This window comes from Pongo abelii, chromosome 1 (genome assembly GCF_028885655.2).
Source record: "Pongo abelii isolate AG06213 chromosome 1, NHGRI_mPonAbe1-v2.0_pri, whole genome shotgun sequence".
Lineage (NCBI taxonomy): Eukaryota > Metazoa > Chordata > Mammalia > Primates > Hominidae > Pongo > Pongo abelii.
In genome coordinates this window covers 68,255,318-68,277,426 of record NC_071985.2, presented here as the reverse complement: position 1 = coordinate 68,277,426, position 22,109 = coordinate 68,255,318, and the positions used below count along the sequence as shown (strand labels likewise).

At 44.6% G+C, this 22,109-nt stretch overlaps 1 protein-coding gene across 1 annotated transcript in view; it reads left to right on the top strand.

Annotated features, from left to right (window-relative positions):
• The window catches only part of LOC100456069 (voltage-dependent R-type calcium channel subunit alpha-1E), a 338,487-nt gene that overhangs the window by 154,116 nt on the left and 162,262 nt on the right, over positions 1 to 22,109 (top strand). The gene's annotated exons all lie outside the window — the stretch shown is intronic.

Here is a 22,109-nt window from a genome sequence, read left to right as displayed (position 1 = left end):
TTGCTTGGGTGATGCCCATCCAAGGAAGACCAGGATCAGAGGCAGGTTTGGGATTGACTAACTGGAAGGACTTTGGTGTTGAGGAGTTTCAGTCTCAGGACAAGCGGTGAAGCAGCTGATGATCGTTGCTTAGCCTTCTACATGGAGTGAGTAGTGGGGAAAAGTTGTTTGCAACATTTATTTCCCTAATGGCCAGGGAGGGGTTATTTCACTATTATTTCTCTCTCAACTTTTCTATCAAATACACTTGTGGAGTTTCTGTAGTGTGAATTGTCTTACTTCAATGTGTAAGTTCAATCTATATTCATGCAGTAGGAGGGCACCCCTAAATAAGATTGAGAGGGAAAAAACATGAATATTTTCAGCTTTAGTGGGAACTCTCATATTTGGCTTAGCAACATTAAAAATGATTATATAGAAATTACCAATTTTTTATGGTAAAGGACACCATAAGTAATGTCAACAAATGATTAATACACTGAGAAAAATGACACATAAAAAAATTCTAATATAAGTATATATAAAGAGCCTCTATAAATTTATAAGAAAAAGACAACATATAGAAATATGGACAAAGGAAGAGGGTAAGCGATTCAAAGGAAAGGCAATCCATATGGCCAATAAACACCTGAAATGATGCTAAAACTCAGAAAAATGCAAATTAAAGCAATAAATCGGACCAATTCTTTATCCATCAGATTGGCTAACATTAGTAGAAAGATTAGTGGAATGTTGCCTACCTGTGGTTCTGTGTGTCTGTGTGGGTCTACTTTAATGAGTTTAGATCTAGGTGCTTGTCCTGGAGGCACATTCACAATGTGTTTTCAATGTGTTTTTTAAATAAGAAAAGCAAGTTACAGAGTAATGTGTATAGTATGATCCCATTCAAAAAAATAGCAAAATGCTATGTGTAAGTTTGAATGTGCATGAAGATAGGTGGGAAGAACACACATCGGGCCATAAGCACTTATCACAGCAGGATGGGAATTGGGGGAGGGTGGGGGCAAGTAACTTTTTATATATACATCTTTGTATGCAGTTGTATACATACTGCCTTTGTAATTTAATGTACAAAGACAAAATAAGTACCTAGAAATTAACAGATTAGTATACTTTTTCTGCTACTGTCTTGCCATAATGTTGTTCAAACCAGCTAGAAAACCATTTTGTGATGCCAGGTGAGATGAACTCTCTACTTCTTCCTGAGGGCTTTGTCTTCATGCATGGGACAAAGCAGTGTAATTAACATGCCCCCCCCCCAAAAAACCTAATATTCATTCATCTCTTACTTTGGTTATTATTTAAAAAGAAAACATTTGTCAATTACTTCACACTGACAAGCACCATCCCACTGAGGGGGCAGGCAGGAGGTCCATCTCACCACCCAGCTGTATTGCAACAACGCCCTCTCCATCTGGGAATATGGCCCAGGCACTCCTCTGGAATCCTGAACACACTCCAGGCACCTCTCTTCTTACTGAACACCATCTATGCTTGGAGCACAATGTGAGTGGACACCTCTGGTATCAGGCAGCTTCAGATATATTCAGAGAGATTGAAAACTGCAAGGATTCAAGGCATAGCAAATGATACAAAGACAAGAAAAAAAGACATTTAGAGGGGGGGATAGGGCCTGAAGGCTTGAATAGTCCTACAAGACTTTCTCAAAAGTCATCACCCTGGGAACTGAAACATTAGAGCTCTTTCCAGAGTAAGTCTATTCTCAGCCAGAGGTCTCCAACAGAGGCTTTCCATGTGTACTTGTTTCAAGTTCTGCTTACCTCCCAAGTGTTGTTTTTTTCTGACCCTGACGTAATTCCTCCCAGGCCAGGCTGGCCAGCACCTTCTGAAATTGCTCTCAGGCAGCTGGAAGGCCTGGCTGGCAGGAGCCCTGGGTTTTTCACCCTCAGCCCCAGGGCTCTTTGAAGGTCTACTCTCCAAGAACAAACCTGGCCTGACGCTGCATAGCTGCAGAATAGGGGAGCTTTCTCGGCCTGGTGCCCAGGGTGGCTGAGCTGCCAGCCAGGTGCATGATCCTCAGTTAATTCGGTGACTACAGGTAGTCCTGCAGCCCAGGCTGTGTGCTGATTAGTCTGGGCTGATGTTGGAGACCTCTGAGAATAGACTTAGTCTGGAAAGAGCTCTGATGTTTCAGGTCCAGGATGATGACTTTTGAGAAAGTCTTGTAGGACCATTCAAGCCTTCAGGCTCTATCCCCCTCTCTAAATGTCTTTTTTTCTTGTCTGTATATCATCTGCTATGCCTTGAATCCTTGCAGTTTTCAATCTCTCCAAATATATCTTAAGCTGCCTGATACCAGAGGTGTCCTCTCACAGTGTGCTCCCCCAGCATCGTGCTCTGAGCATAGGTGGTTTTCAGCAAGAAGAAAGGTGCTTGGAGTGTGTTCAGGATTCCAGAGGAGTGCCTGGGCCGTATTCCCAGATGGAGAGGGTGTTGTTGCAGTATGACTGGGTGGTGAGATAGGCCTCCTGCCTGCCCCCTCAGTGGGATGGTGCTTGTCAGTGTGAAGTAAACCCTGGAGCACCTGAGGGAGGAAGAGGAGAAGGAGATAGATCTTCAGCTTCCAGGGACTAGACTGAAAGCTTAACTGGCAAAATGCCCATTTTATTCCCTCATTGCAAGCTGAAAGTAGACAGCTGAGGAACCCCGGGCTTGACCACTTTTTTGCATTGGCAGATCCTTCGTGGGAGACACATGATCCACATGGGCGTTCCTAGATCCCTTTGAAGGCTCCATAAGCCCAGGGAGATCAGATTTACCTCAGGTTTCAAGTAGATCTCAAGATCCCACTGGAACTCAGATTTTCAGGAGATTTCAGAGTTAGGACATGAAGTGCAGGAGATGGTATCAACAGCAACAAATCTGTCTGAGATTCTAAGAGTTCATCCCAGTGTAGCCCCAAAGACTTCAGACTGAACCAGATTCACCTTGAATTGAATAAGCTGATGCAATATTGGCAGCTACACATTCTTCATATCACACCTCTTTTCTCAACTTCTCTTCACCCTGTAGTCTCCACAGAGATATCCCTGAGGGATAGCAAGAGTGGGGAGCTAACCTGTTTCTTTGCACTGAATGAGCAATGCTTGTGCCTTTCCTCTTTTCTTCTGTCCGTACGTTTCTAGAAGAGCCAGTTATAGAGAGTATAGAGTAACCCAAGAATACAGGTTTGGGAGTAAGGGAGCTGACTTTTATTCCAAGTGCTGCCACTGGCTCTCCGTGTCACCCTGGTCAAGGCATGGGGTGGGAGCAGGTGTTGAAAGGAGCCTGCTGCTGGGGATTGGCTGGCCCCCAAGGAGCTTATGCCCCTCTTGCTAGGATGCTGGGGATCAGGTCAGTAACACCTGTCTTTACAGATGTGGGCTTTGTTACATATTTAATATTTAATTTAAAAAGAATTAATGACAGTCATAACCCATATATAACCCACTTCCTGATGTGATTTGTTTGGCCCAATTTTACAAAGTTATCCTGTCAGAGGAATTTCATTTATAAAGTTCCTTATTGCTGAGCCTCTGTGTGTTCCAGTTATGAGCCACATGTGTCAACACCGTGGAAATGAAATTTGTACCCCCTGGACCCGTGCAGATTGATTTGATTCTGGGCTAAATGGAAATAGAACCTGTGCAAGTCAAATGTTTCTGGAGTATCTGCCATCTACAGGGCACTTGGAGGAAACATAAAGACATTCAAGACACAATCCATGTATTCAAAGAATGCACAGTCCAGCCAACAATGTTTTAAAGCTTCCAGTAGTTTCCTAAAAAATACCGTAGTCTTTTTGAGTTTGGAGAATATTATTACTGTTGTCAATTACTTTTTATTAGCACCCTGTATGATATAGGTACTATCTTAGGTTGGTTTCCCTGGAAGTCAGCTCTGCAAAAGAGAATTGCAAGCAGAACGTCTATTGAAGTGTGCTTTGGAAAGATATACCTGAGGATGCAAAAAAGCCAAAGGTGAACAGAGGAAAGGCTGACTTGCACCACCAGAGCTGTATGTCCCTTCAGAGGTGTCTCTAATCGAGGCAAGGGGCAGTTTCCAAGGAAGGGTGCAGCAGCTGGGGAATAAGAGTGTCTGCCCTGAAAGCAGAACCTGAGTGTAATATCATGGTATCCACTCCAGGCATTCAAATTCATTCTTATCACCATAGCTAATACTTACCGAACGCTTTCTGCTTGCCATAGCTTGAGCGGAGTGTTTTAGCTGCACTGTTTCTGATTCATGCAATGTAGAGATGAGGCAGTTAAGGGGCAGAGAAGTGAACTGCACAATGAATACCATGGTAGGCAGAGAGGTGGAGAGGGGAATTATTAATAACTATCAGACTACGCTTTTTTATTTTTTTGAGATGGAATCTTTCTCTGTCACCCAGGCTGGAGTGCAGTGCCACCATCTTGGCTCACTGCAACCTCCACCTCCCAGGTTCAAGCGATTCTTATGCTTTAGCCTCCTGAGTAGCTGGGAATATAGGTGCCTGCCACCACTCCCGGCTCAGTTTTGTATTTTTAGTAGAGACAGGGTTTCACCAAGTTGGCCATACTGGTTTTGAAATCCTGACCTCCAGTAATCTGCCTGCATTGGCCTCCCAAAGTGTTGGGATTACAGGCATGAGTCATTGTGCCTGGCCTCAAACTGTACTTTACATGTAATTTTTAAAGTGCTATCCCATGATAGGAATTATCATTCCCATTGTACAAATTGAGAAACTAAAGCATGGAGAGGTTAAGGGATTTACCCGATGTCACAGAACAAAGAAGAAAGAGGTAAGGCCAGGGTTTTACTATTAGCCTATGATGTCTCACAGAGATAACCTGTCCAATTAGATACCCAATTTTTGGCTGGAGAAGGCATCACAGACCTTGGGTAATTCATGGCCCATCAGTTTGCACCCATTTCCATTAATGTGGACAGATCATGCCCTTCATTGTGGGTCAGTGAGCATGGTCTTTGAAGTCAGGCAGATGTGGCTTTGAATTCTAGCTCTCATTTTATGACTTACGTGTCACTTCACACCTCTAAGCTCAGTTTGCTCTTCTTTAAAATGGGGGTGATAATGATGACTTCATTGGGTCATTATGAGGGTTAAAAGAAATCAGGTATGAGAAATCTCTCAGCACATTCTCCCCTCCCTGGCAAAAGGGTTCAAGGCTGCACAAAGATTATCTAAGGGCAGATACTCTGAACATAGCCATAGTTTATTGATTCAGCATTTTCTCATTTGCTTCCCTCTCTCAAGAGGCAAGAGAGAAAGCGAGACTGTCTTCCATGCAGTTTGCTCAGAATTCTAACACTAGCCTGTTAGTCTAATCATAACACATTTCTTCTTGGAAACAAACATAGCAACAGCAATTATATCTTACTTTTAATGTCTAATTGGCTGTAAACTCGCTTTTACTAAGTTATTTCCATCGAACATATAGAGCATTGTGCAGTTTGCTTATCTTGATGTCCTCCTCTTGCAGTCCCCTTCTTGGCTTTATTCGGGAGGCCAATTATGTGTGTGCTTGCCTTGTGGGTGCCCTGGAAACTCCAGTAAAGGCCAGTGACAGTGTTGTGAGCCTCCTGCTCCTCATTATCCACAGAGGCAGGAGCCTATCAGGGCCTCCAACCTTGAATTTTTGTGTGAGTTCTGCTTCTGTTCTCCTACTCCAGGTATGTCCCCTCACCTGGCTTCTGGAGTAACCCATCCCTGCTCTCTGAACCCCACTTCACTGTGCCTTCCTCTGCTTCTAACCCTGCCTCTACGATGGGCTCTCTCTCCTTTTCCTCATAAGCTAATCATTCTTTCCTGCAAGAAGTCCCATAGGGCAGCCATGCCATCCCAGCCAGACTTGGTTATGGTATTACCGGGTGTTCAGAGGACACACCCCAGCACCTCTACACTGGCTTTCAGCCAGATATGTCTTCACCGCTTGTCGAGACAGAACAGCTTTCTTCTACCTTTATGCTATGAAGCAGCCTTTCCAAGAGCCCCACTGGGGCCAGAGCCCATGTGGGAAGATCCTCCCTTAAGCTTTCCGCCTGTTTTTCCAACTTCTGAAACTTACATCCTTCTGCAGAGTTCAGGACTCAGTGTAGGTGTGTCTGATGCCTGGTCATCCTAGAGAAGGGGTTGTGGGAGGGGCTGTACCTGTTGCTATGGCAGCACCCAATTGAGATCATGAACCCATTTGATTCAGAGGCAATTGCAAGGTGAATCAATCTCCTTCTCACCCACTCCTCTTCTCCTCCCTCTCTATCTCTCCCCACAGCCTTCTGTCATCTTTCCTCCTCCCCACTCAACCTCAAGCTTTCTCCTTCCCCAGATCTCTCTCTCTCTCTTTTTTTACTCCTAGATATGATACATCAGTGTAGCAGCTAAAGCTACTCATGGTAGACTTCTTATTTATATTATACTTTAGCAAGCATCACCTAAAGGGCTTATTAAAACACAGATTGCTGAGCTTCCCCTAGAGTTCTGATCTGTACTCTGCACTGGGACCCAAGAAAGTGCATTTCTGACAAGGTCCCAAATGATGCTGACACTGCAGGTCCAGGGGCCACACTCTGAGAACCACTGCTCTAGACTATGTTTACCCAGTTTGATTTGGTTGTGGCTGGAATATTCCTCTGCATTTTGATTCTAAATTATTTGATTAGCTCATTCATCCATTCATAGAACAGATGTTTATTGAGCACCTATTCAGTGTGAAACAACTGTGCTAGGTACTAGCTACTTAGAGAAACATAAAACCTTGCCCTCTAAGAGTTCACAGATCTGTACAAAAGACACAGTAAATAAGTAATTATTATATGGGGTGATAAGTATTGTAATAACCTGCAAATAATAAGAGATTTAAAAGTATATAACTGACTCCTTGCTCATAGCAAGTAAAATATTTAGATGATAGGAATATAAAAAATAATGACCTATTCATTTATTTTTCTTTCTTTGCCAAGAATTGCCTAAAGGGAACTGAGCTTTACCTATTTAAATAATAATATTAACATTTAATGTTTGTGGAGCATTTACTATGTTTCAGATACTGTACCACATACAAGGCATATTGGTTAAGAGTGCTGGGGTCAGACTGCTAGGGATATAGTCCTGAGTTGTCATTATCTGTGCAACCTCAGGCAAGTTACTTAACCACTCTGTGCCTCAGTTTCCTCATCAGAGGAAAAGGTTATAGTATTAGTTTCTGCTTCAGCAGATTACTGAGAAGATGAAATGTGATAATGTAGTCAAAACATATATAGTAATTACTCCAAAACATGTTGACTCTTATTACCAACATATTTTGACCTGATGCTGAATATCACAGAATTGGCCTAGAGAAATTGATATCTTCCAGACTAAATAAATCTCCAGGATTTTGTCAAGAGAATGGATGGGGGCTGGACCTCAATGTGGTGATTAGAGAATTCCAAAGCAGGCCTGAAAACCCCTTGGAGCACCAGTCAGAGGAAGCAGCCCTACTTGGCTGTCGGAGAATCAGTGCACCCCAGTGGAATATAAGAAAGGCCCTGATGGATGTCCAGGATTTGGACCATGAAACTTGTTTTGGAGGAGGGAGGGGGATTGTCAGGACTGAGGCTTTACAGTCTCTGGTTGACACAGCTGAGGAAGGCAGAACCCTCAGGCTGGGGTGTGAGAGTTTCAAGCTTAGCCTTGCCCAGTCTTGCCATCTAGAGAACCAGGGTCACTTTCAGGCCCAAATGCCATGGGGCTGGTGCTGTCAGCATTAACAGAGCGTTTCCTAGCAATGCCCATCAGCAAAGAGGCTGTGTTTTCTGAACCTTCTCCAAAGAGGCTGCTCTCTCCCCTCTTCGATATGCACCCCCATCCCTGAGAGAAGTGGTTTCCTCTTGTTATTTGGAAATCAGAGAGAGTTTCCCAATCTTTGTCTGGGGCTCTACAGGGACAACAGTCCACATTCATGTTGAGTCAAGTCTCTCTTTTCTGTCTCTTAGACCCAGCTTCACAGCTGAGACTGTAGCTATATGAGAAAGCAGAATCTACCAGTTTTGTTTTAATCCTTTCCTGAGCTCATCAGAGATAAGAGTGATAGAGACTTTCTTCTTACAGAGAGGATTAGAAGTTCTTTGTGGCATGATATACCTGGGAAGGGCTTGTTAAGTGATCATCCCTGATAAAGCCCCTCTAATCATCTACTAGTTTTGCCATTTTAGTGGTGGGAAAAAAAACACAAAACCCTAGGCACTGAATTAACTCTTGGGGAAATCTTTCTAATCCCTTCCTCCCTCCCTCCCTTCCCTCCTTCCCTCCCTCCCTCCCTCCCTCCCTCCCTTCCTCCCTTCCTCCCTTCCTTCCTTCCTTTCTGTGTGTCTTTGTGTCTTTCTGTCTTTCATCCTTTCTGCTTGTCTCAGATTTAATCAGAGCCATACATTCAGCTTATTCACTTATTTGTTTATTCATTCAACAAATACTTGCTGAGCACCTACTGAGAGCTAAGTTGGGTTCTGGGCCAGAAACAGAAAAAGCAAACCTGCTTCTTGTTCTTGAGGATGTCAAATATTGTAGAAGTGAACAACATACCAGCCCACAATGATTATGTTGCAGTTAAGTGGTATGGTGGAATTCAGTGCAGGGCATAAGGGAGTGACTGACTCTGGGAAGGTTTTTTAGTGAAGGTAACATTCAGTCAGGGCTTGAGTGGAGGCTTTTCAGGTGGAAAAGGTAGGAAAGGCATTATAGGCAGTGGGGACAACATGAGCAATAGTGTAGACGTAGGAAAGAACGTGGCATAGAATTGCAAGAAGCTGGATGTGGCTGTGTGACTTGGTATACAGGTAGGCAGATGCTGTGAGAGACAGATGAGCTAGAGAGGCTAGGTTGGGTCAGTCATGGCAGGGGATTTGGCATGGGCAAATCCCCATTTCAAGGTATTAAGCAAGGGAAAGACAGGGCAAGATGTGTTGCTTAGAAATGACAACTCTTCCCTGCTCTGAAGAATGAAACCAGCTGTGCCTGGGAGTCACTTGCCGCACTTTACAAGATCTCCCTGGCAACAGAATGGCTGTTGTACAACTAGCCAGGGAATTTGCTGTGACAGTCTTCCAACCTTATCTGACATCCAGAGCAGAGAAGGAATTGCCAGGTTAGGGTGTAGATATCAAAGGAATTGAAGCAACACAACATTGGAATAGGATTACAATATGAAATTAGAATTGAAGCAACACAACATTGGAATAGGATTACAATATGAAATTAGAAACTATTTTCTCTGCTGGCATTGTTGTAAATACCAGCACCCATAGCTCCCTTCTCAAATATATTGTAAGTTAAAACATTGCTATTTTAATCTCTAACCCCCTTGCCTTCTAACCCAGGCAATACAATATAGCTTCTTTAGGAGAGGCCCAAGCTGGGTGTGGATTCTGAATCTTCAATATGCTTACTGTGGGAGCTTGGGTACATCCCCTGTGCCTTCTGAGCCTGGGTTGTGTTGTTATTGTTGCTTGTTGGTTTGTGATATGGTTTGACTGTGTCCCCGCCCAAAATCTCATCTTGAATTGTAATCCCTATAATCCTCACAATCTCCACGTGTCACGGGAGAGACCAGGTGGAGGTGATTGACTCATGGGGGCAGTTTCCCCCATGCTGTTCTCATGATAGTGAGTGAGTTCTCACAAGATCTGGTGGTTTTGTAGGTGTTTGGTAGTTCCTCCTACATTCATTCTCCATCCTGCCTCCTTGTGAAGAAGGTGCCTTGCTTCCCCTTCTGCCATGATTGTAAGTTTCCTGAGGCTTCCCCAGCCATGCTGAACTGTGAGTCAGTTAAACCTCTTTCCTTATAAATTGCCTAGCCTTGGTCAGTTCTTTATAGCAGTGTGAAAACAAACCAATACAGTTTGTTACATGTACAATTGCAATAGCACCTCTCTTGCATGTGGTTGTGAAGATTAATGTATACTATGCACCTGGTCCAATGTCCAGCTTAGAGTAGAGTAGATGCCTTTTTTTTTTTTGAGATGGAGTCTCACTATGTCTCCCAGGCTGGAGTGCAGTGGCATGATCCTGGCTCACTACAAGCTCCGCTGACCAGGTTCACGCCATTCTCCTGCCTCAGCCTCCCGAGTAGCTGGGACTACAGGTGCCCGCCACCACGCCCAGCTAATTTTTTTGTATTTTTAGTAGAGATGGGGTTTCACCATGTTAGCCAGGATGGTCTCGATCTCCTGACCTCGTGATCCGCCCGCCTCGGCCTACCAAAGTGGTGGGATTACAGGTGTGAGCCACCACGCCCAGCCGAGTAGATGCTTAACAAGTGGAAACCATTATTATTTTTCTCCCCTTTGATACATGGAGCCTTAGGGTCTAAGTGACAGGAAAATGTTCAGATAAAGATGTTTTAATTATGTCTTCTTAGTACTTCCAGAAAGAGGTCTGCATGGGTTTAGGTCAGCTTTGCCTTCCGACAGCTTATGTGCATTCTTGTGTTGCTCTCCCATCTTCACTGCTCTTCCTACATTCTACCCTAATGAACGGCAGAGAGAGTTATGCAGAGTGGTCAAAGTAAAAAGGGATTCTTTCTGATGTTTCCCAGATTGGAGAAACAATGAAGATGATTACTTTATTATTTCTGTTTTGTTTTAACCTTGTTGTGCCCCAAACTAATGGTGATGCTCATTTGGAATGAGCTTTGTGTATCTTTGGGCAAAGAGGAAAACCAAGATGAATTTCTAGGAGGGCAGCAGAAGAGTGAATAAGAGAGTACAAATCATCACAAATCAAGAGATGAGATAAGAGAAGGGGGTTGGGAATGGCAGAATTAGAACCTGAGAGTTAGAGTTCATGAGAGAGAGGAGAAGCAAAATAAGAAATATGGAGTCTGAGTGGGAAGGAACCCCACATCTGTTGTCTGATACAGGCACCTACTCAAGGGAGGAATTCGGCATCAGTGTCCCTCACAGATGGTCGCCTGACAGAGTGATTTCTATAAATAACAATTATATGGCACTAAGGGAAGTGGATGAGGCTGCTTACAAATGGAGTTGACCAGCGTGGGGACTGACTGTCCCCAAGGTCTGTCAAAGGAGTGATGGGAAGATATTTTGTACACATCTGTAGCTCAGTGTGCTATGAGAAACTGACCTCATAGGGCCATCTTGGAGTGACTCACCCATGTACCCTCAGGCCTTCAGGTGATTAATAGGCATGTAGGACTGACATTTCATTATCATTCCATCAACGCTGATGTAGACTTATTGAGCATGTCTTCCACTGATGCTGTCTTGGGTTCTGGAGATACAAAGACTTACAAGCCGTGGTTCCTTGCTTTCAACCTGTTTTTATTAAGGAATAGGAGTGTTTCCTGTGGCCACAGAATAAACGAAACTAACTGTCCTGGGGCTTCTTCAGGAAACCAGTGGGGCTAACCAGACTTACACAGTGTTTGATACACAATCGTTAATTAAAACAGAGATGTTCAATGATAAATTAATTCACCTTCTGCTCAGAATTCATCGAGGAGGGAAGAATGGAAGCCAAGAAAAATGATTATCTGAAGCTTTTTTCTTGAGCGTCTGCTCTTATAGGCTGTGCTGAATATTTGAGTGAGCTAAGTGTACTTGCTGTATGTCAACAGAGATGACATTTTACGGGTGATATATTTATTTCCAGAGGAGGAAACTTATATAGGCTTGTGAAGCAGAAGAATGCCAGCAGGTTTCTAATCTCCTATTAGTAAACAACATTATTGAGAATCTCCTGTTTGTGGAGTAATATTCTAGGCATTTGTAGAGTGAACACAGAAATAAAGATGCAGTTCTGTCTTTAAGAAACATTCAGCCCTAATGGGAACGGAAGACCAATATGTAAAAGAGACAGAACACATATAAAGAAGGTCCATAAATAAGTGCAAATAAGTGCCTGAGTGCAGCACTTAATGTTCTGTTTTCTATTATAGGTATTTGTACTCATGACTTAGCCTTCTTATGGATACCAAAGCCCTTGAGAACTATTTTCCTTTCTCATTCATCTTGTGCAGAGTACACACTCAAAAGTGTTGAATGAATATGTATGCTACTGTGAGGTGTGCCTAATTGCTGGGGGAATTCTGGAGTGAAGTAGAATGACATGTTTAGGGGAAGCCTTATAGTGGCTTAGCAGTGTTTTCAAGTATGAGAGGACTTGTAATTGGTGGAGTAAGGGGACAGGAGGGAGAAGAAAGAAGGAAGAGTTCACAGGGACTGAGCAAATCCAAACAATTTATACCACCATTCAGGGTCCTCCATGATCTGATCCTTCAGGTCTTACCTTGCCTTGCTTGCTGCCACCAAAGGCGGCCCTCTGTGGTCTTCACATTCCCACCTCTTTCTCTCTCCTTGGAATGTCTTCCTCTGTTGATTGGCCAAACTGAATCCACCTTCCACTTCATGTCTGGGTGAAAGTACAGTCTCAGGAAGCCTTACATGACATCTCTATCCTTGCTCCTATCTTCATTAAATGGCAGTGTTTGCAGGTCTGATTTCAGTGGTCTTAACCTTCAGAGGAAATGAGAGACAATCATGGTCTTCAACCTCGGGTAGCTTTCAAATGAGATCATGAGGCAACACTAATTTTTTTTTTTTTTTTTTTTTTTTTTTGAGATGGAGTCTCGCTCTGGACACCCAGGCTGGAGTGTAGTGGTGCGATCTCGGTTTACTGCAACCTCCGTCTCCTGGGTTCAAGCGATTCTTCTGCCTCAGCCTCCTGAGTAGCTGGGACTACAGGCATGCGTCACCACACCCGGCTAATTTTTGTATGTTTAGTAGAGACGGGGTTTCACCATCTTGGCCAGGCTGGTCTTGAACTCCTGACCTTGTGATCCGCTCTCCTCTGCTTCCCAAAGTGCTGGGATTACAGGCGTGAGCCACCGCACCTGGCCTGAGGCAACACTAATTATATACAAAATAATAAGAGGGAGCAGGGCTGTATATAATTAGGTGCTAAACAGAGTGGACAGAACAGAAGAGCTGTGCAGAGTTGATTGGAGGTCAGAAGTCCTGCATTCTGGTTCTACTTCTGTAACCAATGAATGGAGTACCTTTTGGCAGTCACTTGGCTTTTGAACCTTGGTTCTTCTGTAAAATGAGGGGTTTGTGCAAGATGCTGTGATTCCTTCCAGCTCTAGAATCTGTAAGATGATAAAGGTTAGAGTACTCATTTTAGACTGAGTGGGAAATAGTGATTTGTTAGTAAGAGGGGAGAGGGGAACATCAGGAAAAGCAATAAATGATGGCAACCAGAAGGATTGATTCCTGACAACCATAGGACAAAGTGGAGAATCAGAGAGGGACTGGTTGAAGAGCGGTTACCTTGGTATTATCCAGCATGTTCTTTCTGGAATACGATGGGCACTGCACAAAACGTTCACAATAGAGGATATATGAAGCCTCCTGTACTCTTTTGCCTTTCTGATACTCACTTCCCCTCTTGTTTTCAGAGCCCTTTCTGGTGCTTGCCCCTCTTTAAAGAATACAAATCTCTCATCAGCAAGCCCTGTAGAAAGGGCAAAGGGGTGATGCACTTTAGCTCATCACCACTGGGCACGTTCTCTTTAATCCTCTCTTAAATTCACCTGCTTTGGCTGATCTGCATACAGTGGGAGTGGTGTCAGAGCAACACACTGGCCTTTTCCCAAAGCAAAGCGGGATCCCAGCCTGGATGGCCCAGCACAGGGTCAGCTGCCTCTGTCCTGGCCCCCCCAGAGCATCTGCCTCCCCAGCACCCTGGGCTGCAGTTGCAGAGGGCCTTCTTTTTAATTTTTTTCTAATAATAATTGTTCTTTCAAACCCTAAAACAACATTTTGTTATTGCATGAAAGTTGCAAAAATATAAAAATAATTTTTAAGAATAACTCATTTCTACCCCCTCACTCCCCCCACAGGTTATCATCACTATTATTAATAACATTTTTCACTGTTTTGACTAAAAAAGGATTTCTTTTAAAATTCACCCATGACCCAAAACTATTTAAATAAACTAATTTTATTTTGGAGAAAACCCCTAAAACTTTTATTATAGAGATTTTCAGTCATGCACAAAAGTAGAGAGAATAAAATATTGAAATCCTATGTAACCCACATCAGCCCCAGCAGTTACAAGAAGACCTTAAAGTCTTTAGAGGATCTGGCATCTCCCTGTTGGGCTTCTGTGTCAGAGTTCAGAAAGGGAGAGGGGAGGGATAGGATAAATATCATATGACATCAATGTTGGAATTACTAGGATTTAACCAGAGGGATTTTAAGCACAGCAGGACCCTGAGCCCTGCCCATATTGGAGGTGCCCACTTTTGCAGACCCTGCCACGGCAGCCTTCGTAGTCCTATGTGGCAGTGCTCTTCGCTCTTGAATTGTCCTCCCAGGAGCGTGGATGGGTTTTCACTGACACACGGGTACCTGCCTGCCCAGTGCCAGTGGTGAGGGTGGCCCACATCTGGGGTGGGCCATGCCAGCCCTTGCAGCTGCTTGGCCAGAGCTCCTGACCCTGGTCTCGGTAGCGTCGTGTGGCTGCTTGTAGGTTGGGTGGAGGAGTGTTTCTTTCTGTGCTCCTTCTCTTTGCCAAATACTCTGCTGCATTTTCCCACTGGCAAAAGAAGGGGAAGAATAGGTGGTGAAATGTGGTTCTGGACTAAGGCACTGCTTCATCCTCAGTGACAATCACTGACATTCTTGGCAGCGGGGAGATGGTGGCTGCATCAAGTCCAGAGGATTCTGAATGACCAGAATGTGTGGGAAGCCTTGCTTACTCATAACGGCCCCTGGCTAAGCCAGATGCTGCCTCCGGAGATTGTTTGTGTGGGGAGACTTAGTATGTTTATTAAATATACTCAGGGCTCCAAGTTACAGTGAAACGCCCTGCTCCTGGGCCTGACAGGCTCAGCCTCCTGGCTGGGTGGCAGCAGGTGCCTATGTTTCACTTGGAGCTCTAGGTCCTCATTCTTTCCCCTGCTCCCCAACCTTTGCCTCTTGCCTGGGGGCTGAGAAGACAGCTTTTATTTTTCTGGCTGTAAGATCCTAGTGGTGACTGTCCTATCTGTCTTTTGTTCTGCCCTAGAAGGTAGTAATAGTATGGGTAGGATTGCTTTTAAGAGTTCTGGAACTAAAGCAGACATGCAGTCAAGGGTTTGCAAGAAGTTGACCCATTTTGGTTCTAGATTGTGGCCCCAGATCTGCCGATAAGTTGCTTGGATCCTCAGGGAAGTTGCTTTGCTTCCTTGGGGTTCAGTTTCCTCTCCTATGGAATGATGAGTTGGATGACTTGTTCTCATCATCCTCTTCCAAGAGTATGACTGGATTTCCTAGTCTGCAGGAAACCCGTTATAGGCATTTAATTGCCCAATGATGTGTGGGATATGCTGTACATTGTATCCTTTTCCTAAAATGTGGGTGTGGTCAGAGGAATCATACAGTGGCTTTGAGGTAGAAACACCATCCAACTGGTGTGACTTAGGGGAGGCGTGTTGCCAGCTTTGTATGGTGGGTCAAAACCCTGATAGAATGCCTTAAATCAAATTCCCTAGAAACTGTGAAACTGAGCTTCTTGTGGCAGTGTTTTAATGAGGGACTGCTCTTAGGAGTTACCCATAGGTATGTGAGGGAAGCAGGATAGGTCAAGGGAAAAACTAGGCAAAGCCTCAGCCTGGTTCCATGGGCAGCCCAAAGTGTGAATTCCACCACAGCAATTGTCTTACCCAGTGGCAAAAGGGCCGGGCCATTGATAACTCCTACATTAGGTAGTTATCTGTTATAGCCCCACATCATCACCAGCAGGGGCAGGAATAACATTCCAAGTGAAGCTGGTCTGTCAGGCAAGGGCAAGCATCTGAAAAGCGTACAGGAGCGAGGCAGGTGTGAGTTATTAGCAGCCAACAGTTATGTAGCAGCTGGGGGATGAGACATGGGTAAGAGTGCCACAGAGCCTGCCACGTCCTTACTGGTGAGAGCCGCACAGGGAGGAAGGCAGGAGTAGGGTGGGAGAGGGCTGTCCTGGGTGGCCAATTCCTGTGGATGGCTCAGCACACGCAGGAAAGTATTCAGATGGGATTTCCAATTAGGCCAATCTAAGTGATTGTTCTAAAAGTTGGGATGATGTTACATTTGGGGTGGGGGATAGAGTGCCTAGGAAGGGACATGAGGAAGACCTTAAGGTTATCTAGAGGCTGGTGGTCCAGTGATATATATTTTGACAAAATCAGGGGTACCTTTATGACTTGCATTTCAGCATAACATCCACACAGAGCTCCGGGGGGCTGCTACTGCAAGGTAGTAGCAGTTCATTCTGAGAGGGCGTTCTCCACCCTCCTTTTCCTTCTTATAGGTCCCCCACTTCTTGGCATGTCTTCATCTTAATCTTTTTCTCCATCTTTCTTCTACCTCCATAAGTAACCTTTTCACTGCCTTTCTGGCTTCTGCTGTCTCAGCCAAGGTAGTTTCTTAGACTCCCGTGTGATTGTTTTCCCTGAAAGCTTCAGCACATCCTTTTCTGACCTCCTGGACCCATGCAGGCCCACCTGCCCCAGTGCCCTGTGCTCCCTTCATAGCACTGACCACACTCCAGAGTTAAAGTTACATTTGTGTGCTCACTTGCTTCATGGTTGTCTCCCCCATTAGATCACAAGTTTCAAAGAGCTGGGACTGAGACTGTCTTGCTCATCATCCTGAACACATAGAAAACTGTCTGTCACATAGTAGGTGGCCCATGAATGTGTTGAATAAAAAGTATGGCATTTCAGCTCTAAGACATGGAATCCAAGTCCCTCGGGGTGGGACAGGAGCTGTCACACTTGGTGCTGGAGGAAATGGGAGCCTAGGGGAGGGTGTGTTGGCCTGTGAGGTGCAGAAGACCAGGTATGTGGCTGTGAGGGAAGGTGTGAAGCAGTTGAATCAGTCCCTGGCCTCTTCCCTTCCCCACTCACTGCTCTGTGAATTTTCCTTTCCCTGGGAATGGTCAGCAGAGGCTTTGGACAGATGCTTCTGCAGAGATGAATGGCCTGGATTTTTTGCTGGCCTGTGTTGGCTGCTCCAACCATCTCCTGACCTGAGCTTAGCTAATAATTAAGGAAGCCAAAGATCTCTCCTGGAGATGGAGCCTTGAGTCCAGCAGTTCTTAATCAAAATTAATCTTGCCCCCCAGAACATTTGGCAATTTTTGATTGTTGCATCTGGAGAAGTACTAGTGTCCTCTAATGGGTAGAGGCCAGGAATGCTGCTAAGGCACACACAGGAGAGCCCCCACCACACAGAACTGTCTGTCCAGAGGTGCTGGCAGTGCTGCAGTGGAGAAAGCCCTGCCTAGGCCAGCCCTGCTCTAATCAGCAGGTGCTGCTGACAGCCTCTGGAGCGGGTGTTCCCCAGAGACCCTTTGCTTCTGAAAGGACCATGGAATTAGCATCTGCCTTACCCCCAGCCCCAACACACTCAGCCTCCCCACTCAATCATAGGCAATTCAGCCTCCCAGGTTACAGCTGCTCTGTGAAGAGGGTGCACAGACAGGGAGAATGTTTTCCATGGAGCCCTGGGGAACCCTGTTAGAGACCTGTCTCTGGGGCTGGGGGCTGGGCCCTGCCTGCATAGCCTCAGATCAGGGGACCCATGGGGCCCCTTTCCTCCTCTTGCTCTATCCCCATCTTTCTCTCCAATCCTCCTCCCACCCCACCTTGCAGCATCTCCCCCAGTCCCCTGGAGATTAATGTGATAATTACCATGTGTGCCTGTTTACGCAGGGAGTGGGTGAGCTCGCCACCCCCATCAGTCAGATTCCCAAAGGAACACATTCCCACAATGTCAGGACTGGTACCCACTGAGCACTCCTGTGCAGGTGGGCTGCCACCCCCAAACTGCTTTCTCTGTCTGTCATCACCCTCGTCGTGTGCACGTGTGCATGTGTGTGTCACTTAGGGGATCGGCAGGTGAGGAAGATGGAGAGCAGCCAGCGTGCCAGTCTAGGGAAGGGCTGGGTGGGGAGGGTGTTGGGAGATGGGAGGAGCATCAGTGCCCCATATAAGAGGACACTGACCAAAGAGAAGCGCTCTCCTGTGATACCTGACTGATAGTAGGTGTTGCATGAGTGGTGTGGGATGGAGGGGCTGGCGTTTTCTGGGCAGCATTCTTTGCAGGGAGGGCCCTGGTTTCCCTTAGCTGCTCTACAGTAGAGGTCTGGGCTGTGAAGTTTCTCCTGGGGCCAGGATCTTGATTGGAGTACTTAGCATGGCTGTCCCGTGTTCCTGAAGGAAGAGTCGCTGGGGAAAATAGAGTGCAAGTCTTACATGAAAGGAGCTTGCGAGAACTGCCACTCTGTCACAGAAGCTGGGGGGGATGCTGTAAAGAGAGAATGAGTGATTCTCCCTCTCACAGGCAACCCTCCTCTCTTGCACCTCCTGTTGAGACAGACACGTGCACACCACGAGAGAGAAAACAGTCACAACTCCGCGGTTGAACTGGCAGCTTCACCCCGACTTCCACTTCACATACTTTCTGGGTACTTGCTGCCTTGAGTTGTCGGTTGCTGCTGCTTTTTTAATCTCAAAGGACACTTGAGTCATTGTCTCTCCTACATTGGACAATTTTGTTTCAATAATGATGAATCAGAAGGAGATTGAAGCCCCAACTGGCATCAGAAAGAACTGTGCCATTTTGAAAAAGGGAAGCATGCATTTCTTTGCTAGCCTGCTTCCTGCCGAGGTGGGTCGCTTTGTCCTACCAGGTGTGTCACTGACCCATGGACAAACATGCAAGGGGAGTGGAATCCAGTTGGCCAGGAAGAATGAAACAGGAGGGAGAGGAGCAAGGTGTGGAGAGGGTGGGGCAAGCCTATTAAAAGGTGTGTGAATAACCTACAGGAGCTGTCAAGCTGCTTTCTCCAGAAGAACTTTTTAAGCTGTCAGTCATCTTCAAGAACCCCCAGGGCCTTGCTGGTGCTGGTGTCTTCCCAGCTATGCTTTTCTCCTTCTAGTTCCCATCCTCCTCTTTTTTCATCCAGCAAGCCCCATTGTGGTGGATAATGTTTGCAGCAATTCAGAGAAATCTCCACAGATTGAGAGGGGCCTATCAGAATAAATTGTATCAGTGTATTTTTAACAGGAGAATCTTCATATTAGAATTGTGGATGTCTTTTGATTAGTCGACCATCTATGCGTGCCAAACGCTTTGTTAGGTGCCAGATACAGAAATGAGCAGACAGTTAAGGTTTCTGCCTGAATATAGGTTGAAGCAACACCAAAACATACTCACAAAATGCTGAATCAAAAGACACTGCTCGTCATTGGTTTTTTTATGGAATTGAGAAACACATTCCAGATTCTGACCCACTGTAGTTCCTACATTTCATAGACTATATTCTTTGATGTGTTACTAGATTTTCTCTGAAAATGAGGGTTTCACTATGATCAAAAGTGTTTATGAAATGATGGAATAAACGAGGTAAATAATGTTCTTTTTTTGTGGATCTTCTCACGGGCTCAGAAGAAAATATAATCTGCTGTGTTTCCCAAATTTCTTTGGTTACAGAAGCCCCTTTTCCACAAAATACATTAACTTGTTACAGATCTCTAGCAATGAGAACAATGTAATTTTGGACATCCTCTTTACAGCATCCCTGGCAAGTAGTCACCCAAGTGAAATTGCTCTCAGCCACCCTCAAACTGTAGCTCAATTATTTAAGAACAAAATAATCTTAAAAGTCACAATTTCGTCATTGCTATTGCTGATACCTGCTAATGTTTGTTGGCAACAAAGTCCTATCTGGGTGCTGGGTGTAGACTCAGTTTTTGTTGCCAAGGAATGTTGGGGTGCTGGGGGGTTTGCCCACTGGCTAAGCCATAGAGCGAATAAACCCTGTTAATCTGGAGCTCTACTGGTGAACCATCAGAGCTAGCCAGCCTTACAGAAGGACTGATTTGTAATCACGAATAAACACAGAGCTAGCTATACAAATATCATTGCAATTCATTTTTCAGCTCATAGGGAAGGTCCATGTCTTAACGGTCTCAGAGAAAACGGCTTCCTACCTCCTTTAAAACCCTCAACAACTCTTGGCATCTAGTTCCTTTGGATCTTTCTACTAATATTCAGGAACAGTTTTCTCTGAGGTCTGGCCCACATCTTCCCTGATTGTATTTCACTGACCAGACCTGATTGACCCAAAGAGCTCCATCTTACACACTGAAATTGGCAGGGCCCTGCATCTGTCCCTTCCCATTCAGAAAGTGTTTTCTTGTTTACTTTTTACTTTTATTCTGCTTCAATTGCAATTATCTCTCTCTGAATAGTGTAGGGGCAAAATAAAAGACACAAGTTTGGTGAAAGGATATTGCCTTAGAAGCTGTTTTAGTGGGGTGATTCCTCAAATACCCAAAAACAGAACTAGCATTCAACCCAGCAATCCCATTACTGGGTTTGCTTACAACCCAAAGGAATATAAATCATTCTGTTATAAAAACACATGTATGCATATACTCATTGCAGCACTATTCATGATAGCAAAGACATGGAGTCAACCTAAATGCCCATCAATGACAGAATGGTTAAAGAAAATGCAATACATATACACCATGGAATACTATGTAGCCTTAAAAAAAATGAGAACATGTTCTTTGCAGGAACATGGATGGAGCTGGAGGCCATTATCCTTAGCAAACCAACACAGGAACGGACGACCAAATACTACATGTTCTCACTTATAGGTGGGGGCTAAATGATGAGAACACATGGACACATAGACAGTAACAACACACTGGAGTCTTTTGGAGGGTGAAGGGTGGGGGAAGGAAGAGGATCAAGAGAAAAGCAGCTATTGGGTACTAGGCTTAATACCTGGGTGATGAAATAATTTGTACAACAAACCCCTGTGACATGACTTTACCTATATAACAAACCTGCACATGTACCCCTGAACTTAAAATAAAAAGCTGTTTTTAATGGATGAATCAACTATACAGTGATAGGTTCCATGACTGGTAAGAGGCTATATTCTGTGGACCGAAATATTTGAATGGGAAACAGAAATGAGATAATTTGAAAGAAAACAAGAGAATGTCACAGAAGTCCACAGGAAGCATGAAGACAATGAATCAAAATATGTTTTCAGAATTTAGTAGTGAGAGGGGGAAAAGGTAGATTGGAGGGACAAGAAATACTTTGCTATAGAAATTCTGAGTTCTGGTCTTAATTTTACTAATTTAGCTTGTGAGTTTTAGGCATGGCATTTGACTTTGGCCTTGTTTTTCCAGTGAAGTAGAGATAAAATATCTGTTGTAAATTTCAAATGGGTCTTAGAGTTTGTGTGTGTGAAAGTGGAGTGGGGGTTGAAGGGATTTCAAAACCCTGCATATGTGAAATGCAATTCAGGAAGACTATTTGGAAAGACTTGGAGGTGCTGTCAGGGGAAGAAGAGTCAATGGGAAGACTGAGAACCCTTAGTTGAGTGGTACAGCTTTTAGAGAGGCTCCCAAGCTCTATTTCAAGGTTCTAATAAGACATCCTGCTAAGAATTGCTTCTTTTGCTTAAGTCACGAGATATAATTCTTCCTCAATCCCTGACCATTCAAGGGTCTTGCATCCGATTCATGATTCGAGAATCCAGAATATGGATTTGCAGGCATTTTTTAATTCACTGAGTGTTAACATTAGAGTGCAAGTGATCACTCTTCAAATCTAGATTTATTCCTTGTTCTGGCCAGAACCTTGTTGGGGCCAGGCCTGGGCCAGCTCTGTACGATTGTACTATGATGGAAGAAAGCAAGCTGAGCCTGGGTAAAGGGCTGAGCAAGATGCAGAGGACCCTAAAATGTCTTCCAAATAACCCTGTCAAGGCCTTTGCTAGCATCCATGGAATAGATTGGGCACAGCCTGCCTTTGTCTTTTTGAGAATTTGCCCAATTTTGTGTGCAGAGGCTTAGAACCCACATTACCAAATGCTATAAAACCAGTGGTTGTTTGCATGACCTTGGAAAAGTATCTGACCTTTCTGTATTGTCTTCTCATGTGCTAAGCGAGAGTGTGAGAATATTCCAACACAGTATATTATGGTGAGGCTGATGCTATGTTCTTCATTATGTACATGGGAGATTGTGAGCTAACTCATGGTAATACCAAATTGG